Consider the following 19,664-nt stretch of genomic DNA (forward strand, 5'->3'; position numbering starts at 1 on the left):
ACCCTACTGTGTGAACTCAGCCTTCTCCTGTGTGATGTCTGCTGTGTTCCTGTCAGACTTACAAATGCCACTGGGGCTCTTCTCCTTCTCCACTGGTGAGGGGTGGCACTCCTGAAATGGCAGGCAGTAGGGGATGGCTGGGGAGTCACCAGGATGCATTGACATAAAGAGAGTTTTCTCTTTATGCAGCTTTGTCTCAAGGAAGCATGAGGATGCACGTCCTGTAGGCTGGAACGCGGGAATACTGAAGCGAAGATGATGTCTCTGTAAATCAGGTGGGGAGAAGCTTGAAGATGCTGTGTATCAGTTGTGCTTTTGCCAGTCCTGTTTGAGTGTCACGATTTTTCAGAGTGGAAGGTTTAGATCACATAGTGATCAGTTTTCTATTCTGCATTTGAAAACAAAGAGTTTCTGTCCTAACCCCCCCATTTTCAAGGGGTGGCAATCCTAGTTGCTCTGTTACGCCAGTAAGCACCTTCACTTGGTGCTGGTGACTTTCAGTATCTCTCATGATGCAGTGCTGTCATTCATCCTTCCAGGAAAGATGAGCAGGAGATAGATAGTCACCTTGTGACTCAGTGTAAAATTATTTATCACATTTAATACCCATCACTGGGTTTTGGTGCTTGTTGTAGGTTAAGGTAAATCAAGAGTTAATTGGTACAACCATAAAGAAAAGTCCTCCAGAGGCTAGAGAGTCCTAGGGGCGTGGGCAGTTTGTCTCAGGATATTGTAATCCATTATTCTATTCTGTTTTCCTGTACCTCTCTATTTAAGGGAGTGTACAACCAACTCTCTCTCTCTTTTCTCCATCTTGGGATGTGTGTGCTGTTATCTTATGGTTTGTGGGGGAGAGGTTTTCTCTTGGCCTTGGCTGGCAGCAAATTTCCAGCTACACCAGAGGGCCTGTTGAAGCCTGCACTAGGCCTGGGTCTAGTGGGGAGGGCACAGTTTGGCTGCTCCAGAGTCTGCTGAGGCTGAGCGGAGTGGAGGTTTTTGGAAGGCTCTGGAAGGTTTTGGCCTGATGGGCCCAGATGAAGAACTAATCCTAATTTATGAATGTATTCCTTTTACCTGGATACTTTTGTATATACTTGTAAACAGAATTTCCATTTAAAATTCCAATCCAGTGTGGAACTTTTGTTTCTTTAGTTTTTTTCACTCCTTGGGAAGGGGTAAGATACCTTTTCTGTCCTTTTGCCCTGGGCAGCTTGTGGCTCAAAACTAGGACAGTGGTTTTTTACAGGTACCTGTCCCATCTGTGAGAAGGTGCAGAGATGGACAGATGAGGAACTTCAAGTCACTTTGCAGCTGTGTTTTGTCACAGGATGAAAGTGTGCAAGATACAGATCAGATACAGCTGCTGAAAAACAAACTGAAACAAAGAGTCTCACAAAGAGAATGGCTGCAGCCAGAGTTCATAAAAGGGCTCTATATGCTTTCTAATGTAATAAGCCTTTCTTCTGCCTGGCTGGCCCTTTGAGTAATGGTCAGAGAGAAACTGACATCTCTTTTCAATAGCAAAGAAGAACATTTATTTTATTCCTAACGGTTCTAACAAACCTTTCCATGATGAATTATGTATTTATTGTAACTGCACACTCCATGGCCGCAAATTCTTGCAGTGTCTTGCCAGCTGAAAACTTCAATAAAATACTTCCCCAGATAAAGGTCAGAGGATTTGAGCCATGATTTTTAGACTTAGATTGATTTGGTTACTCTGATTTCTCCGGACTGGAGATTTTAGAGACCAGATCAATCAAGAGTACAGTAAAGGAAGTTATAAAATATTCAAAAATTGTACTTGTGGAGCCATGTACCTCACCTTCTAGTGGCTTCCTTCCTTGATTTTTGTTTTCCTGCTCTCCCTCTTTTCCCAGCTATGCCTTTCATCTCTTTCAGTCTTCTTTCCTTCTTGTAACACCGAATCCAGAGGTGTTGACAACTTTTCTTCGTTTGGGATAGATGTAAAAAGCTGCCAAGGGAAAAAGGTGAAAAAGGAGCCATTACCCCTAGAGGAATAATCATTTGCCAGCAAGGATGAAAGTGACTTGTATGGGCCAAGGGGATCATTCAGCAAAGCTTTGTGCCCCTGGGAGCAGAAGCACTGGGGAGCAGCCAGAGAGGAGGCAGATTGACAAATAAGAACTGGAAATAAGAGCTGAAAATGTAGCCATGAAAGGTACAGAGGATAAAGATTTGTGTCCATGGAGGAGAGGAGGAAAGCAGGCTTTAGCTGTGAGCAAAGAGCCTGAGTCCAGTTGATTTAGCCCTGTTTTGTTGTAGGAAACAGGACCTCATAAATAAGATTACACTGGAGAAATACCTGACACTGTTCTGTGGCTAATGGAAACATCTTAAAAGACTCTGAATATAGGCCAAGTATGTGGGTCAGTAGAGAAACTACTATTTATATTTGGAGTGCCTGTGAATACAGTCTAATATCCAGCTGTTGAAAATGCTAAGAGAAATTGCAGAAAATTTTGGTTGGTTTTGTTTGTTTGGGGTTTTTTTAGGTATAAAATGCCAAAGACTTTGTCAGGTGATGTTGCTGTTAGAACTGCAACTTTACTTTCATCTCTCGTGAATTCTGTGGGCAGCTTCTTAAAAGTTCTTGTTTGGCGAGGTTGTCTTCAATCTGGTGAGTAAAAAAGGATCTGCTCCCTGAGTAAAAACCTTGCTGAATCACAGCATAAAAGTGAAATATGAAAGAACATAGTCTGCAAGTGAACTTTGCTGTGGGTATGCAAGTATTTCTACTGACTCTGGGATTCTAAGAGTTCTCTCTCTTTCTTTGCTGGCTTGTCAAATCCACTTCTGTCTTGGGAAAGTTCCCAGTCACAGGTTAGAGGATCTCAGGAATGTTCACTGAGTTTGCTGCAGGCGAGCTGCATACACATGCAGAACCAGGGGTTTAACAAGTCTGAGTTCCCTATCCACAAAACACTCATTGTAAATGATTCTTGCCTTGTAAAGAACATCTGGTACAGAATTTGGGATGTGATGCATCCCTCATAAAAAGACAGAGGAGGGGAAAAAAGGTTGCAGGAGGCACTGATGCTGTGAAAAGGGTGTTCATTGTAATTCCTCCATAAGGGTGGGTGCTTTGGGAGATGTAGAGCTGAAACAGGCCCATAGCATCACTGAGAGATTTCTGCTGCTGGGGCCTCTGATTTCCATCAGAGCTGTGGGGTCTTGTTCCTTACTATGAAAATATATCCTGCTCCCTTCTCTCGTACATTTACTGACACAGGACAAAGCCTGTTACTGACAGCCAGGCTGGACCGTAAGGTTGTATTTTTTTTCCTGTGTTCTTTTATGATCCAAATCTATATGAAAACAGCCAGCATGTAATTCTGCACTCAAAGAAAATGACTTTTTTTTTTTCCCTCCCATAAATGCAATTTAGGCAGTAATTGGAGTTAGCAAAGCTTTGAAGGTGCAGCTGGAGTTAAAAGTAGAGTGCCATGTAGAAGGGTGTAGTTGAGTAAAAGAAAGCTTTTCCAGAGGACACAGGGGGCCTGGAAGGGGAGAAATTGGACATGAAACCTTCCAAACAAGGCCAGAGTGCAAGTTTATTGCACCCTTTGACAGCTTGCATTGCACTGGTGGCTGGAGCTCATGTTAATGGGCCAGATTTTGCTCTCTACCATCTCTGTTGCTGAGCCTAACATGCAGCTTAATCTGTAGCTGTGTGGGTGCAACTCTATTTACTCTTGGTGGTGTGTGTGACAAGGTGACTGAAAGCAGAGTTAAATTCCTTGTCTTTAGATATTAGCTCTGTCTGAATGTCTTGAAATTCTGCAAACAAACCCTTTTTGGGAAGTTAGAACAATTGGAGAAAATATTGTGCAGGAAAGGTCAAGTCACCAGAGCAAGATGACAGGGTAGAGCAAGGTCCCAGTCAGGAACCTCCAGTGTGCTCCTGACTGCAGTGCATGCCATATTTCATCCTCCCTGAAGGAAGTAGAAACAGTGACTGTCATGGGGTTCGGTATGCTGCAGGTCATGTGGAGAAAGCCATTTATTCAAGTAGCTTGAACTGAGAACTCCTCAAAAACTGTTGAAATCTCACAGCCTCTCCTTCCTCAAAGGAGTGAGGTCCTGCATCCAAAGTAAATACGGATGGCTGCTTCCCCACTTCATCTTGAGCTCTGACCAAGACCTGCTTCCTTGTTCTCAGTGTTGGTTTTTGTGTCTGAGAGATTTTGCAGCTCTTTCTGCAGCATCCTTTAAGCACAGCAGGCCAAGATGAAATAATAAAAAAAAAAAAGTCACTCTGAAAATGTTGAATTATTGGAGTTTGTCAAACTTCTTAAAAGCAGCAGCATTAATAACATTGGGTGTTTTGGTGGTTTGGCTGAGGCCCTCACTGCTGGTGTTGTTGTTGATGTGTTACTGTCAGTATTTTGTACTGAACTATCTAACAGCTGTCTTGGCTTCCTTCCCCACTAAAACAACTGCTGCTTCACAAAGAACACAGATAATTTTGTCTTCCTTGATATTAACAGATCAAGAGAGGCCTTTGCCAATACAAACTCATCTCTTATTTTTACAGTCTGAGAAAGATCCTTGGTAGAATTTGTTATTCTCTTTTATTCTGTACTTGGAAACTCGTTGACATCTAATCTTTTCAAGTGATGCTGAGTGGGTGGGAAATCTAGAAGGGGGTTAAAATCTCTTACAAAAGAATCAAAGTTAAAAGGAACCCAAAGGCAAAACAAAAAAAAAAGCCCTGCAGAAGGCACCAAAATGAAAGGGCTTGTTTAAAGGCAGAACAGTGACAGCACAGTCTGCATCTTGGTTTTAAAAAGCAGTCAAATGAAATGCGCTGTGCTGGGATTTGCCTCCATCTCCCACTCCGTCCACACATTCCTTGCTTCTGTGTGGGAAGGAGAGTGGCGCCATACATCAAATGGGAAATGCTGCTCTTCCTGCTTGAAAAGCCAGACCTGGGCAAAGGTCTGCAGTATCCACAACAGGCCATTTTCCTCCTGCTGCACAAAGCCTCTCTGTGTGGTGACAGAGGTGTTCACCACAGAGGTGTTCATGGTGGAGAGTCTGCAGTAGGATATTGTGACATTAATGGTGACTTCTGCAAGACTAAACTGCAGAGTTGTGTGTGGATGGGCTTGTTCATGAGCCTCTGGTCCAGCTGCAGCCAGTGGCATGCATCCTGGTCTGGTCAGTGGTTTAATACTTAGTTGGATGCCCAGACATCGCAGAGGGGGTTGGACTAAAGGACTTTTGGAGGTCCTTTCCAATCCAGACCATTCTATGATTCTATGACTTGGCACCTGCCATGGAAATGTCAGCCACAGAAGGTTAGATGCATCCACTATCAAACAGGAGAGAGTCCGTCCTGCTGTCAATCTGCTTGCTGCTGAGATCATACTAGGTCCAGTTTTTAGTAGATTGTTTAGTAGATGGTTAGTTTTAGATGAAAGTAAGACAATTTCAATTTGAGAATAGTGAGGGTAGGTTAGAGGATTTAAACTATGAGTTAATTTTTTAGATGTAAAATAGAGACATTATTTGGGGTTTGAATGCCATTAAAACCAACCTTCCAAATGCACAATACTGAAGGGCTCATCCTGCAGTACGCCCATAGGGATTTTAGATGGTGAATCTCTCAGTGAGAGAAGACTTAGCTTGTGATAGCTGCATGCTATTAATTCCCAGCAACTGGTCTTTAAAATCCCCAGTTGTGCATTGCTGGTCTGTCAGGCAGAATTAAGGTCCTTTCCTGAGCACTCTCACATCTGCATCTTGTATCTCAGTCACCTCAACAGTCACAGAGCAGGCTGCCATTGCTTCCTGTTACCTGTTTCTTCTAAAGTCATTCAGCCAAAAATGTGTTGCTCTTTACAGATGTTTCCTTAATGTGACATCTGTCCAATAAAAGATAAGGATCTCTGGGTCTTTCTTATTTGGATTGGTTGAAGGTAACCATAGTTACAGTGCCCCTTTGGATGTATAACGGAGTTTTTAATGGGTTTTATTGCAAACTGGACATTTCAGAGAGGTGAGAGTAGCACAGTAAAAGTTTTTTTCAGTACCCAAGATGAAATCCTAAGTTTGGGGTCAGTAAAGTAAGGATTTCAATTTAAATTTAGGGCTTAGCCTTGACAATGTATATAGCCTGTCCATATAGCCTCTGGTCTGTCTAACTGTGAAGGTTACCTCTTAGGAGAGCTGGTCATAGACTCTTATTTGCAAGTCGTCTTCTTGGAGTCATGACGGAAGAAAAGTAGTAGAGAAGCACAGGGGGAAATCTGCTCATTTCAGAGGAGTTAGGTAGGTAAACAGTAATACTTCTCATTGCTTTCCTCCCACATGGATAATGAGCTGAACGTGTACTGTGAGTAATTTGTTTTTTTAAGAATTGAAATTGACCCCAGATCAGAGCATCTGTACCATAGCTCATGTGCTGCTGAAGAAACCAAAACTCATCATCTGAATTTGAGGAGGTGGCTGCATTTCTGTAAAATGGAATAAATTCAAATGATGTGGGGAAAGGATCTGATCTGAGGGATGGAAGAGATTGTTTTTAAGGCATTACCAGAGAGCACCTGGACAGTATGGCATGCTAGAAAACATCTCTGTTCTATAGCAGTAGAAAGCATGCTCCTCCTCCTCCCTTACCACAGCATCTGCCAAACAATTTCTAGAATTCTAGAATCATTTGGGTTGGAACAGACCTTCAAGATCAAGTCCAACCATTATCCAGCTTTGCCCCGTTCACCACATTTATTTATTAATCAACCTCCAGTCCACAAACTATAAAGGTTTACCTGCAAACAAAACAGCCACCTGTTAAACTGGTGGAGTTGTTTGCTTTTGTGTTGGAGATGTCCCTTTACTTACTCCAATGACAGAAGACTGGTCTACCTGACAGTCTCTTTCCATTTCTCTGTCACCTACATGTGTCTGTGTAATACTGAAGCTGCTTCTGTACAGCTGGTGTTATTTTTGTTTGCCTGGTTGAAATGCTCACCTATCAGATGAATATGACTAGTCTTAGGTAGCATATAAGCAACATGTAGGTCGTGTGATGGAATCTGCGTAGTGGATGTTAGTAGATGTAGTAGATGGGTTGGTCACCACACAAAGCTGTGGCAAAGCTGTTTGTTCTTCCCATTTAGAAAAGAAAGCTCTTGTGATAGCTGGTGTACCAGAGTGGTACTGTTGGTACACAGTGACTCTTTAATGGCTTTACTATAAATAAAAGCAAGCCATCTCCGTGCTGTAATACCTCCTGGAAATACCTTGGTGGTGGTTTGTTACATAGATACATAGTCTGCAGAAGAGAAGGCTCCGAGGAGACCTAATTGTCGCCTTCCAGTATCTGAAGGGGGCCTACAGGAAGGCTGGGGAAGGACTTCTCAGGATATCAGGTAGTGATAGGACTAGGGGGAATGGAATGAAGCTGGAGGTGGGGAGATTCAGGCTAGATGTGAGGAGGAGGTTCTTCACCATGAGAGTGGTGAAACCCTGGAATGGGTTGTCCAGGGAGGTGGTCGGGGCCCCGTCCCTGGGGGTGTTTAAGAGCAGGCTGGATGAGGCTCTGTCCAGCCTGATCTAGTGTGGGGTGTCCCTGCCCATGGCAGGGGGGTTGGAACTAGATGATCCTTGTGGTCCCTTCCAACCCTGAATGAAACTATGAAACTATGAAACTATGAAGATGTTTCACAGCAAGGTGAGGGTCCTCTAAAATATGGATGTTATGAAGTGCCTGAGGCTTCTCCAAAGGCTGTGCCAAATGGAAGAATTCATGAGGATTCTGCTCTTCTGCCTGCTCTCTGTGGGCTGTGTCTAAGTCATGACTCAGCTGGCCAGCTAGCCTCCAGGCAGAGAAACTTGATAGAAGTGGAGACCTGGCTCCCACAGCAGCTCTGTCCTGAGTCCACGTGCAATGAGTTGCAGCCACTTGGCTGCGTGAAGCTCAAGCCTGTGTTCAAGCAAGGGAGTATAGACATGGCTGAGATGTTTCTCTTTCAGCACTTCATCCCTCAGGAATAAAATAATACATAAGGGGTATGACTGTCCCATGCTCCTGCACCACATGTCTCAGGCAGATCAGGGTGAGCTAAAGGGAGCTATAGACAGAACCTGGGAAGGCGGAAGAAAGAGACCCAATGTCCATGATCTTCTTGCCCCCTTCCCTACCACAGCACACCTTGACCACAGTGGGTTCACTCCCATGCCAGGTTAAGCCTCCTAAGGGCTGGCTTTGGAAGCACAGGACTCCAGTAGCTGGTGTCAAGGACCTTCCCACCATTTGCCATCACTCCTGGGCTGCTTGGTGCAAGTGTGAAAGATCCAGTTAGAATCACTAACCCTATTACCACTTGTCTGTGCTGAAACCTAGTGTTAGAGCTCTGCACTGAAATGGATGTGAAATTTCAAAGCTTGGCTTTCAGGTTCATTTCTAAACTCTGTTTCAAGTTCACAGTGGAAGCACTGACATGATCTCTGCCATGGTGGTCTGACTGAGGCACAGAAGGCATAGCTTTGGATTAGCATCACTTAAATAGCTTGCCCAAGCACATTTTAGTGCCTTGTCTTCCAGTGGTGTCTAATAACTTGGTTTTGTTCCTTATGGCAAATGCTTAGGCCTGACCTTTCCAAACTGCTTACATAAAATACAAATATTGAGGTTTTTTTAGAGCTTAGAAAATTATTTCCAAGTTGTAGGGAAGCAAAAAAATGCTAACACTTCATCTGGAAATAGTAATCAGTAATGTAGTTATTTCTCTTACCTTGGTAAGACGTAAAACAGTAAATTATGGTGAGCCATACCTGCTGACAAGCACTCAGGTTCTGGACGGTACATTTTTGTGGGTGGTTTTTTGTGTGGTTTTTATTTTTTACATCTTTCAGGTGTATAAGTTCATCCCCAAAGTAGCAAGATCTTGGACTTCTTAGGTGCATTGAAAAATTCTCCTGCATGTCTTGGGTTAGAAACATTGACTCATGAGAGACCTTAAGGGTTGAGTGGTTTGAAACAAGATCAAGAACTCTAAGTCAAGTTAATTAAATATACTAAACGCTCTTTCTTCCCAAAGCTGCTAATCCCAATGACTTGGCCAGCTGAGCGATAATGTGTTATCCCCTCTGCCACTCCTGCTGCCATGGCTACGTTTTGTCTTAAGTCAAAACTTTGGCTTTAAGGAGAAATAGGAAAAAGGAAGGGGAAAAAAGGGAAAAAGCAGCGCTCTGGTATGCCTGACTACATACCAATATTAGCAAACATAACCTTGAAATAGCAGCAGTGTGCATCAATCTGAACACTGTTTGAGTCCAGAAATGTTCAGCTTACTGACGTTCACTGCAATTTGCTTCCCCATGCCACTGTCAATAGCAGTCCTAATACCAACCTTTGAATGCACTAATTGCCTCAAACTGCCTTTAAGCAAATAAATAATTCTGTGATGCAGGATGAGGAAAAGGGTTCCTGAGTAGGCTGACTTGGATGTTTTCCAGTAAGCAGATCTGTATATGCCCTCATTTAGCTGTTTAGAGATGTGCTGCCACAGGAGTTTGGAAATGCATTTAATGCCTATAGGTGGAAACTTCAGGCAAACTTGGGCACTCTGGGCTGATCTTCAGCTGGTGAAGTCATCTTAGCTCAGCAGTAATCAAGAACTGTTCCAGCTGATGCCAGCTACTGCTTTGAGAATCTGTAAGCTGTCTTGGACCTCAGAGCTCAGCTCCATCTGTAAAGCAGTTTTCATGCTTCCAAATATACATTGAACATATGAGGAAGGATTCCTTGTGAAGTTAAAGGTTTCAAAGGAACATGTCTTCAGTGTCTGACAAAGGGAGAGCACGTCCTTGTAAGGTGTGTCTGTACAGAATGTCCCATTTCAAGTAAATGCTAATTGCTGAGTGGTGTGTTGCTTTGTCTGCAGAATGTCTTCATTCAGAAGACTCAGCCTAAGAAAACCATCAAAACCAAAATTGGTAACTTCATATATACAACCAAGTTTGTTCCGATCGCTAGTGGTGAAATATTTCTAGACACCCACATATAGAAAGTTAATTTAGGCTTTTAAGAATTATTGGTATTCCTAGTGCTGTCTCAGCACCAGCTACAGAAATAGATCTGGGACACAGCTAGTACGTTTAGTAGGGGCAAATGGAGGGGACTCGAATGTGTCTGGATCAGCTGTAGTTGATGTCCTGGCTTCACCATGGTGGATTCCTAAGGATGACAGGGACAGAGTTCTCTACCCAGGTGCTTCACTGTTCCTTTAGAAGCAGAATGTGTCAACTGCTGTCACCTCCCCTGAGAAACCCCAGACATTGTGGGAAGAGGCACCTAATTCATCACTCAGGTTTTTCTTAGGAGCTGTAAGTCAGTCAAGGATGACAAAGATAAGGAAGGCAGGTGGTAATCCTTACAGTTTTATCCATGCATGCTAAATCAACTTTGTGGTCCCATGTTTTTCTAAAACTCTGGCAACTGGCAACTTTGTTAAGTTAAATGGTCCTAGTGACATCATTGACGGTAGACTGTTTTAAAGTATACTGGGTGAAAGTGCAATTAGTAAAGTGTACTTTAAATATAAATTGCCAGCTTCTTTCTAAAAGGATGTAGGAACTGGAGCAAGTCTTCATCTATCGTTTTCTTCCTGCAGTATATGGAAACGATGAGGTGCCAGCAAATGCTTTGCTCTGATTTCTGTAGCGTGCTGATGTTTTCCTGCATTGGCTTTTGAGTCCTGCATCCCTAAATGAAGCATCACAGGCTGCCATGAGTCACTGTACAGGAACTAAATGTCAAAGTTGAATTTAAGTTTACTGCCACAGTTGGTGTGAACAGTGAGACTGGCGGTGTGGCATTCCCATAGCATGGATGTCTGGGCAGGGGAGAGCTAGGTTGCCCCCCTCTTAGAGGAGAGCATAATTGGGCAGGGATGGCGCTAAAAGCACAGTAGCTTCTGACTTGATGATCTTTCCAAATGTACATGAGGGATTCAGCAGACCTTGAAAACAAAGGTGGTGACCAAAAGGATATGTAGGGCAAAGTGCCCTCCAAGTTGAGCAAGCTGCCTGTGTGCCATGGTGTGACTCTGCAGACATGCTCCCCAGCAGCTATGGGCTCTCACAACAGCTGCGTGCGGATAACTGAGGAGACCTCAAGCTTGAGGTGCCATGCAGAAGGCAAGGCTCTGCTGGGTTCTCTCCTGTGGCCTTAGGCTGGAACAGTATGTGAAAATTGTCCATCTCGGGTCCTGATCTGACCTCTTAACAGAAACCACTATAGCACATGATGGGGAGAGCTAAAGGATGGTGACAGAAAACTCTATCCTGCTCCTATGTAGGGTAGGCACTTGTTTTGACTAATTTCCTGTCCTCGTGTCACCCCTGCCATATAGGCTCCCTTTCTTACAACTCATAGTGCTGAAAATGGGAGAAGATGGAGGAGTCACTATAGTATCACAGTATCACCAAGGTTGGAAGAGACCTCGAGGATCATCGAGTCCAACCTGTCACCACAGACCTCATGACTAGGGAGGGAGGACCCTGCTGCCTAGTGTGAATACTCCTGCCCACTGCAGGCTTAGTCTTGCTGGTGACAGAAGAGACTGAGCTCTTTCTGCTACAGACCTGCCCAGGTAGCTCCAGTAAATTGTTTCAGCATGCCAAGACTCTGGTTTGTCTTCTGAAAACTGTCTGGAGTCTGTTGAGCTACATTGTGATTAGTAGCTGAAGCCTGTTGGTTCACTATTGAGTGCTACAAACCAGAAGTAGTTTAAAACATGAGAAGTTTAAAACATGAGAACTTAAACTGAGACTTCTTGGGATCAAGGGTAACCATTTCTGAACACTAAGCGGGTGTCAAATGACAACTGGAAATAGTCAGTGATGGTTTAGGACCATGATTTTAGGCCTGATTGTGCTGCTGTGATGGGAACTCAGCACCTTTGAGTTCTAGGGGCATGAAAGGCACATAGCATCTTGATATTTGAATATTAGGTTTCTCTCTTATCTTCCCTGGCTCTAACACTTAATTCCTATTTAGCAGAACTCCATAAAAAACATAACTTCTAAACCCCCAACAACTGACAAACTGTTCTCTTTGTATTTTTAAGTCTTTTATGGAACCTTGTTTATAGATATTTTTTAGAAGCCTCTCAGTACTATAGCACACAGCAGCAGCCTGTAAGTGTCAGAATTCCTCTGCAAAGCTGGCACTTCAGCAAGGACGTGCTAGGTATGTGACCCAGCTCAGGAGGTACGTATTGTCCTACATAAAGTGCCAGTGCTGAGCCTGTTCCTGTTTTATTAACTCCTGTTGCCTACATATAGCTTGAACATTTTCATAGACAAAGATTCATTCTTCTCCTGGTCTGTAATAGTTTATAAGGGCAGGAGAGAAAAAGTGAGAGTGGGACTTCATGGATGAAATTCAGAGCAAGAAGGAGAGTCATCAGTTGCTAGAGTTCCCCAAATCAAAGAGAATTAACCAAATCCTTCTAAATAGGAATGAGACAGGGTAGGACCCATGGTTGGGAAGCATCTTGGTAGTAGAAACTTGGAGGATTCAAATGGTAGAGATCTGTGATTCTGAGCTGTGTTCCAAATCTGGTCCTTCCTCAGATCAGTCACAGCTGTGCTTTGTGTACTGGTCATTTGCTGCTTGCTGGGACCAGGCTTGGGCTGAATGCCCCTGGTTTCAGAAAGCATGTAAGGTGCCAGGTCAGAGTCTGAGCGTTCCTGACTTGCAGCAGCTGCAGCATGGCTTGGATACTGTCAGGATATTCTGCTTTGCTGTCAGACTCTGAATGTCACACTTACTCTTTGGGCTCTTCTGGTCTAAAAGAGCAAGGGACCCCTTCAGAGACTGAGTCCTTTCCATAGACTCAACAGGAGTCAGCTGTCATGATACCTAAAAGTCTAGAAGAGCCATGGCTCATGGTAAAAGGGATTAGGTTCAGCTGAAGGAAGCACCTGTAAGAAGCAGCTTTTCCTAAAACCTGAGAAAAGGTCAAAGCATGTGGAGCTGGCACTCTGGGACAGCCCTACTGCTTGTAACTCGTGTAACTCTATCTGTGTGAAGCTCTTCCCAGCTTTCAGCTTCTCTCCGGGAGAAAGTGAAACAGTTTCAGCTTTGCAAAAATACCTGGACATCACACTTACCTTGTTGTAGACCTTTTACACCTTTACCTCTGCCTCATCAGACCCTAAAAAGAAGTATTTTTTTGTCTCCAAAGTCTTGATATCTTCCAAGATGTAGTCTTACTGGTTTTGGACCTCCAGTTCTTGTGAGTCATATCTGCAAATTACATGAGTCAGATTTCAGTGGTGACCATTTCAAATTGGTTGGCCATTTAAGGTGGAAAAATTCACCATTAGTTCATGCATTTTTATTTGGTCTATGGGTTTTATGTTGGGAGCCTTTGCCTTCTCTCTTTTCTCTTGTCTTTTCAAAGTATAAGGATGTTCAATTTGCATTCAGGGCTGTTGTAAGCCATCACAGAATGGTGGGGGCTGGAAGGGACCTCTGGAGATCATGAAGTCCAACCCCTCTGCTAGTGCAGGTCTGCCTGGATCAGGTTGCAAAACTTTGCTCTGCTGATCTTTGAGGCATTATTAAGTTAAGGTGTTCTTTGAATACAAAAATGAGTTTCCAGTTCTCTGATGAACCTAAAATCCGTGGAGTTTTCAGGTAACAAATAATACGAGGAGCCTGAGTAGGCCTTGGCAAGCTGAAGTGCACTTGGCTGTGCTGAGAGAGGATGAGTATTGACAGGCGCAAGCTGTGGGAAGCGTGTAGGTGCCTCCAGCTGCTGCCAGGAGGCTGTAGGGGCACTGAGACAAGATGCGCTTGCCATGGGGAAGGTAACACAGGAAACGTTATGCTTCCGAGAGCAGTGGTGGGGAATGGCAAAGAGCGTCCTCTACAAGCCCAAATTTACAACCAGGGAAGTGTTCTGTCAGCTGCAGCTCCTGGTAGAATGAGGATTGTGACTTTCTGCATTCAACCCCAAATTTCATTCAATTGGCAAGCAGCTACTAGTGCTAATGTGAAGAGTTCTTCCAAACTGAGAGAGAGAATTTACACCACGCTGAAAACAGTGGTGAACTCACCCTGCTTCCTGCCTTTGTGCCGCACGTAGAGCGTCTGCTGTGCCAGGGGAGATGGGGACTGCTAATGCTGCTTGTCTGGAAGATATGAACGTAACATAAGACAGCTATTCAAGGGCTGCTGCTGGCCTGCCAGGGATTTATGGTACGCAGGAAAGATTCTGATGTGTCATGCTGCAGGGGAAAGGAAAGCGGGAGCGGGGTCATGAACAAAAAGGAATTTGCTTATCCAATTTCCGTCTCTTTCTGAATTTGATTGGAACTCACAGTTGTCAGGCTCTGTTTAAGGCTCGTCTTTGCCAACGCCTCCTTAACTGCAGAAGGTCAGAACCAATTATTGTTTTGCCTCCAGGGACTTTCCTTCTTCAGAGAGACCTTGCAGTGGATATTCTTTAAACCTTTTTCCTTCCAATTAAGGCAGTAAATTCGTCATTTAGAGGCTTTTTCAAGGGGTTGGGGGGAAAGGGGGGACAGTAATCAGAAGACTGATAGATTTATCAATAGCCTTGAAAAACAAAGCCTGTATGTCTCAGGAAGCTTGAAGTCTAATTCCTTTCAGTGACTTTTCTCACTCTGAACTTTAAATCTGTCATTTCATTACACCGGGAATGGAAAGCCCCTAATTTTCCCAGGCTAGTTTTCCTCTGTTTTTTAACCCTCAAATACCATGTCGACTAAAGCCTCTGAGTACCTGGTGCTTAAGTTTATTTAACGTAGATAAAAATGTTTAAGCTCTCTTTTGGGTAGGAATTCACAGCTTTATGTACAGCAGGCAGTTGAAAGTGGCTGTACCTACATTAACAGCTGTAGTCTGACAATTAGTTAAGAAGTCTTCCAGATCTTTGGAATGGAAAGGGAAAACATCCTGAGATAGGTTTAGATTTCTTTGGATGTTAGGAACAAACTCTTTACAATGAGGGTAGTGGAACACTGGAACAGGTTGCCTGGGGAGGTGGTTGGGTTCCCATCCCTGGAGATATTCAAGGTGAGGCTTGACAGGGCTCTGAGCAACCTGATCTAATGGAGGATGCCCCTGATGAGTGCAGAGGGGGTTGGACTAGATGACCTTTGGAGGTCCCTTCCAATCCAGGCCATTCCATGATTCTGTGATTCTTTTGGTTTCTGTTATGGGCAGATACCCACTTATGTCTGTGTCAGCAGGTAGAAGAAGTGATGCTTCTGGTATTGCAATTGGTAGAACACATTGCAAAACTACCTTGCAATTGGTGTTTGTATCAGGATGAACTGTGAAACCATAGGACTAGGTGTGAGGTGTAGCCCCTACACTTCACTTCAGTGTGCTCTAAGGTGAGTATGCTGAAGTGCAGTGAACCACTGAGGTGTTTCAAGTGGCTGAGATTGCATGGACAACACTGGCTGCTCCTACAGCAATACTAGATTGTGCATTGTGTTAAAGGAGTCTTTTTCTGGAGCTGGCAGTTTTAAGACCCCTGTTTAAATGTGTTCACAGCTTCACTGAAGAACTGCACAACTATGATTATGTGATTATAAGGCAGCTGCAGTCTTGTGGACTGAGGCTAAGGACAAGAATTAGGAGCTGTGAGTCTTGTTCTTCATCTCCCACAGTCGGTTTTGTAGGATTCTGGGCAGGTCATTTACCATTTGATAGACCCATTTTAGATGTTTACTTTTGGAGGACTCAACTCACTTCCTTGACTGTGTTACCTACAGAGAGTGTGGAGTGACTGGCTCAGATGCTTGCATGTGATCAGATCATTCCAAGCTGCTCTTCATGGTGGGGTTGATGAGTGCCATGTCTGACAAGATTCTATTTGCAATTGGTTTATAAAGAGTAAGTCTGCTAGGAATGGCTCAGTCATTGCATACAAAATCAAGGAAGTGCTGAGAAATGACTTAAAATTTACTGCTCCTGTCTGCAACATGCATAGAGCAAGGTTTAGCCAGGTATGAATCCTTTCTAAAACATTTATTAATAAAACCTGGATACCAACCAGGCTGAAATAGTCTCAGGCAGGGCTCTGAAAGCAGGGGTGCAGAGCACTGCTCTCCTCTGACACCCTGCTCGCCTTTAGCCCTGAGCTCACCTCTGGACAGGCATCACAGCAGCAGTGCTAAGAAATCTTTTATTAGTTGAAAGGAATGATTCCCTCCTTACCCAGAGCAAAGAAAATCATCCAGACCTAATAATAACTTGCTAATCTCGCCTGGCCGGACCAGCGCAGATAGCGCAACGGAAATTTCCTTCTCAGCTCCTGGGAGAGCCTGTCCCCAAAGAGGGCTTTTCTTTTGATAAGGTGTCCCCTATCCCGTGCTGCTGAACCAGCCTGAATCAGCACGTCACCCTCGGAGTGCAGGAAGATCCCGGGCTCAGCCGCTGAGTCACATGAATAACTGGAATAGTTCTGCAAAGCAGAATGAATTCCCAGAACCTCTTCAGGCATATACCAGCAGGCACATGCTTTTGCTCCTTACTTTACAGCTCTGGAAAGGACGCTACTGATATTTTTAACCAAGATAAAGCAGTTTACCTGGTGTTAGAGTGTTAAACCGTACGAGTTTATTATTGACACTCTCCTGCTTCCAAGAAGGTTTAAGAATAAGCCACGACATAACAGAGCTATTAGGGTTAAGCTCAAATCAACTCTGCAATGACTCAGAGCTTGTAGCCCTTTCAAAGCAAGTGTTGGGGGGAGAAGCTTGTTGTTGTTAACTATTGAGTAGCTTGTGGCTGATGCTGACTCTTCAGCCAGCAAAGATCTCTAAGGACACTCTCTGGGGTTTTAAATCTATTATCCTTTGGCAAAAAAAAAAAAAAAAAAGGGAAAAGAAAAGAAAAGAAAAAAAAAGGTCTGAGTTACAAGAACAGTAAATCAGCAGCCCTGAGATTCTGCTTTAGCAAAGACAGCATGCTCGGAATTTGGGCAGAAAGGTGAAATTCACTATAGAAAGATGAAATTCACTATAGATATTCTTTATATTCAGCCCTAAAACTTGTAAAGGCTGCATTTGTATTACAGAAATGAACTTGTCTAGAACAGAAGAATGAGGGAAGAAGGCTCGGTGGCAAATGCATGATCCCAGGTATTGCTCCAAACAGTGGACCAGTTGCGGGGGGGGGGAGGGGGGCTGTAATAGGGAGGTAGGAGGAAAGAGAATAACAGGAAAGCAAGTAGAGGGTTAGTGGTTACTGAAGTTTTTGAGAGTGTTTCCTTTCAAGCTGCATTTTATGTTTTCTCTATAATAGTGATAAGCTGACCAGGCACAGAGGGGAATGAAGAAGAAACCCCACTTGTGTTTCTACCTGTTGCCCTTCAATACATCATAAGTGAATACAGAATCATCTGCTCTAGGGTCCAACATCACTGATCAGAGGAGCTGTTTCCATGGCTTTTAGTTCTGTCCTCTCTCCCTTCTTCTAGAATACTAAAGTCAAAGTTGATGCCATTTATCCACTAAATGCTGGAGGTTTTAATCCTTCAGAAAACCTTGTGTGTTGCTGCTCCTGACCTGTTATGTCCAACAACCACTACAAAGGAAAGGAAATTTAGATGTTCAATGTAACAAGGCATTATTACTGATGAGGAGCTCTGGGGCCAGCATGTAGAAGTCTGGATGTCTGTGCCTTGTCTTTTGCCCACAGAGGAAAATGTGCCACTTTAGTTGGGCTCAAAGACAGGACCTTTCCCCATGGTGTATCTGAAATGAACGCTCCCCAAACCCAAACATTATTTCTGACATCTGTTGCTTGTTTAGATGGCAAAATCTGTGATAATGGTCAGGGGAAAGTATACAGTCCAGTAGCCATGGAAACCTGATGTAGTTTTTTCCTGTTTCTTTTTCTGCTTTTTCTAGTGAATGAATGGCTGCTGAATCCAGCTGGATGGCAGCCCGAGAGCCTGCAGTCCTCAGCTTAGCCTCAGCAACAGGCAAACCTTGTCAAAAGCAATGAGCTTTCTCTTTGCTTGTTCTCACCAAAGTGCTGTTTTTAGCAGGCTACTTCTTTTCAGTGCCCCAGGAAGAGTGACCATTCATTCCCCAGTCTCCCTGGCTATGGCTAGAAAACAAAATAACCCATACACAAAGTAGCTTATCATGACTCATATCCACATGACTCAGCTCTTTCCCCCCATTCCTGTGTCCCAAGCAGGTGGCCTCATCCACATAGCCTCTTGGGAACAGTCCTTGGCCTTCACTGCCTCCCAAGTGGTCTCAGACGTCGTCTGGGAGAGTTACAGTGGGGACAGGCCTGTACAATAGCAGGGAGTGTTCTGAGTTTGACGAGAGGTGATGGATCAAAGCTGTGCTCTTGTCCTCTGTGTTTACAGTATAGATATAACCTCTGTGAAAGCTGTCGGCAGGGAAAGCAGCTAGTGCCAGTCGTGGTTCTGGATGGGTGATAGGGACATGAAAGCAGGGCCAGTGCTGCAGGCTTCAGCTCCAAGTGCTAGTTCACAGAGAAGCACCTCTCAAGCCAGGGAAACCATATGTAGAACATAGGATGGCTGCATTCAGATCTGTGGCCTCCAACATAAGGACATGGACCTGTTGGAGCAAGTCCAGAGGAGGTCCATAAAGATGATCAGAGGGCTGGAGCACTTCTGCTATGGGGACAAGCTGAGAGAATTGGTATTCTTCAGCGTGGTGAAGAGAAGGATCTGGAGAGACTTTATAGCAGCTTCCCAGTACCTAAAGGTGGTCTACAAGAGGGACTTTTTACAAGGGCTTGTAGTGACAGGATGAGGGTTGATGGCTTTAAACTAAAAGAGGACAGATTTAGACTGGATGTAAGGATAAAATTCTTTACTGTGATGGTGGAGAGGAATTTGGATACCACATCCCTGGAAGTTATCAAGACCAGTCTGGATGGAGCTTTGAGCAATCTGGTCTAGTGGAAGGTGTCTCTGCCCATTGCAGGGGGGTTGGAAATGGATGATCTTTAAGGTTGCATCCAATCCAAACCATTCTCTGAATCTTTGAGTCTGTTATTTTCAGGGACTGTCTGAGGTCATCTGGATGTCTGTCTTTGGTAACTAGGGCTGAAGGATCTTGATTCATTCTTGCTGCACTGAGATGCTTCTGCAGCTCAGCTGCTAACATCTTGGTGTACCACTGTGCAAGGAAGGTGGTTTAAGCATATCTCATACTTGTAGATACTGTGCAAGTGATGACTTGTCCCCTTTATCATCCCAACACACAGCACAGACATGCTGTCTGCTGCCAATCTCTCCTGTTTGATTTGCACTGTCATATTTTGCAACAAAGAGCACTTGCATGAGGGCCCAGCTCAGCCCAAGGGCTGCTGGTGCTTACAGCAGCTTTCCTCTTCATTTCAGTGGGTTCAGGGTTAGGCCCCAAATTCATTGTGCTGCTTACTGTGCTCAGCCACTCCTGCAGTCACTACATGAAAAAAAAAAATTCGTTGTTTTGTTGGGCTGGCTCAATATTATTCTCTAAGAATCCAGTCAGCACCTTCACCCAAATGAAACTAGTTTGTGGTTTCATCATCCTTAGAAGGAACTCAAGGTTTCCTAAAATTGTACAGCTGCTTTGTGTGGTATTGGTGGGTTATTTTGTACCTCTATCAA

General features: G+C 44.0%; 1 protein-coding gene and 1 long non-coding RNA gene across 4 annotated transcripts in view; one reads left to right on the top strand and one right to left on the bottom strand.

The window, feature by feature from the left end:
• FGGY (FGGY carbohydrate kinase domain containing) overlaps window positions 1-19,664 on the top strand; it is a 356,970-nt gene that overhangs the window by 147,664 nt on the left and 189,642 nt on the right. The window lies entirely within an intron of this gene.
• LOC137442272 (uncharacterized) lies at window positions 1,582-14,191 on the bottom strand. Its single transcript, XR_010987619.1, has 3 exons — window positions 14,101-14,191; window positions 13,150-13,285; window positions 1,582-1,975 (listed from the first exon to the last, which is right to left on the bottom strand). It is a non-coding gene; the product is annotated as an uncharacterized lncRNA (long non-coding RNA).

Source organism: Melanerpes formicivorus, unplaced genomic scaffold (genome assembly GCF_026170545.1).
Source record: "Melanerpes formicivorus ecotype bairdi unplaced genomic scaffold, bMelFor1.0.p_v2 SCAF_7, whole genome shotgun sequence".
Taxonomy (NCBI): Eukaryota; Metazoa; Chordata; class Aves; order Piciformes; family Picidae; genus Melanerpes; species Melanerpes formicivorus.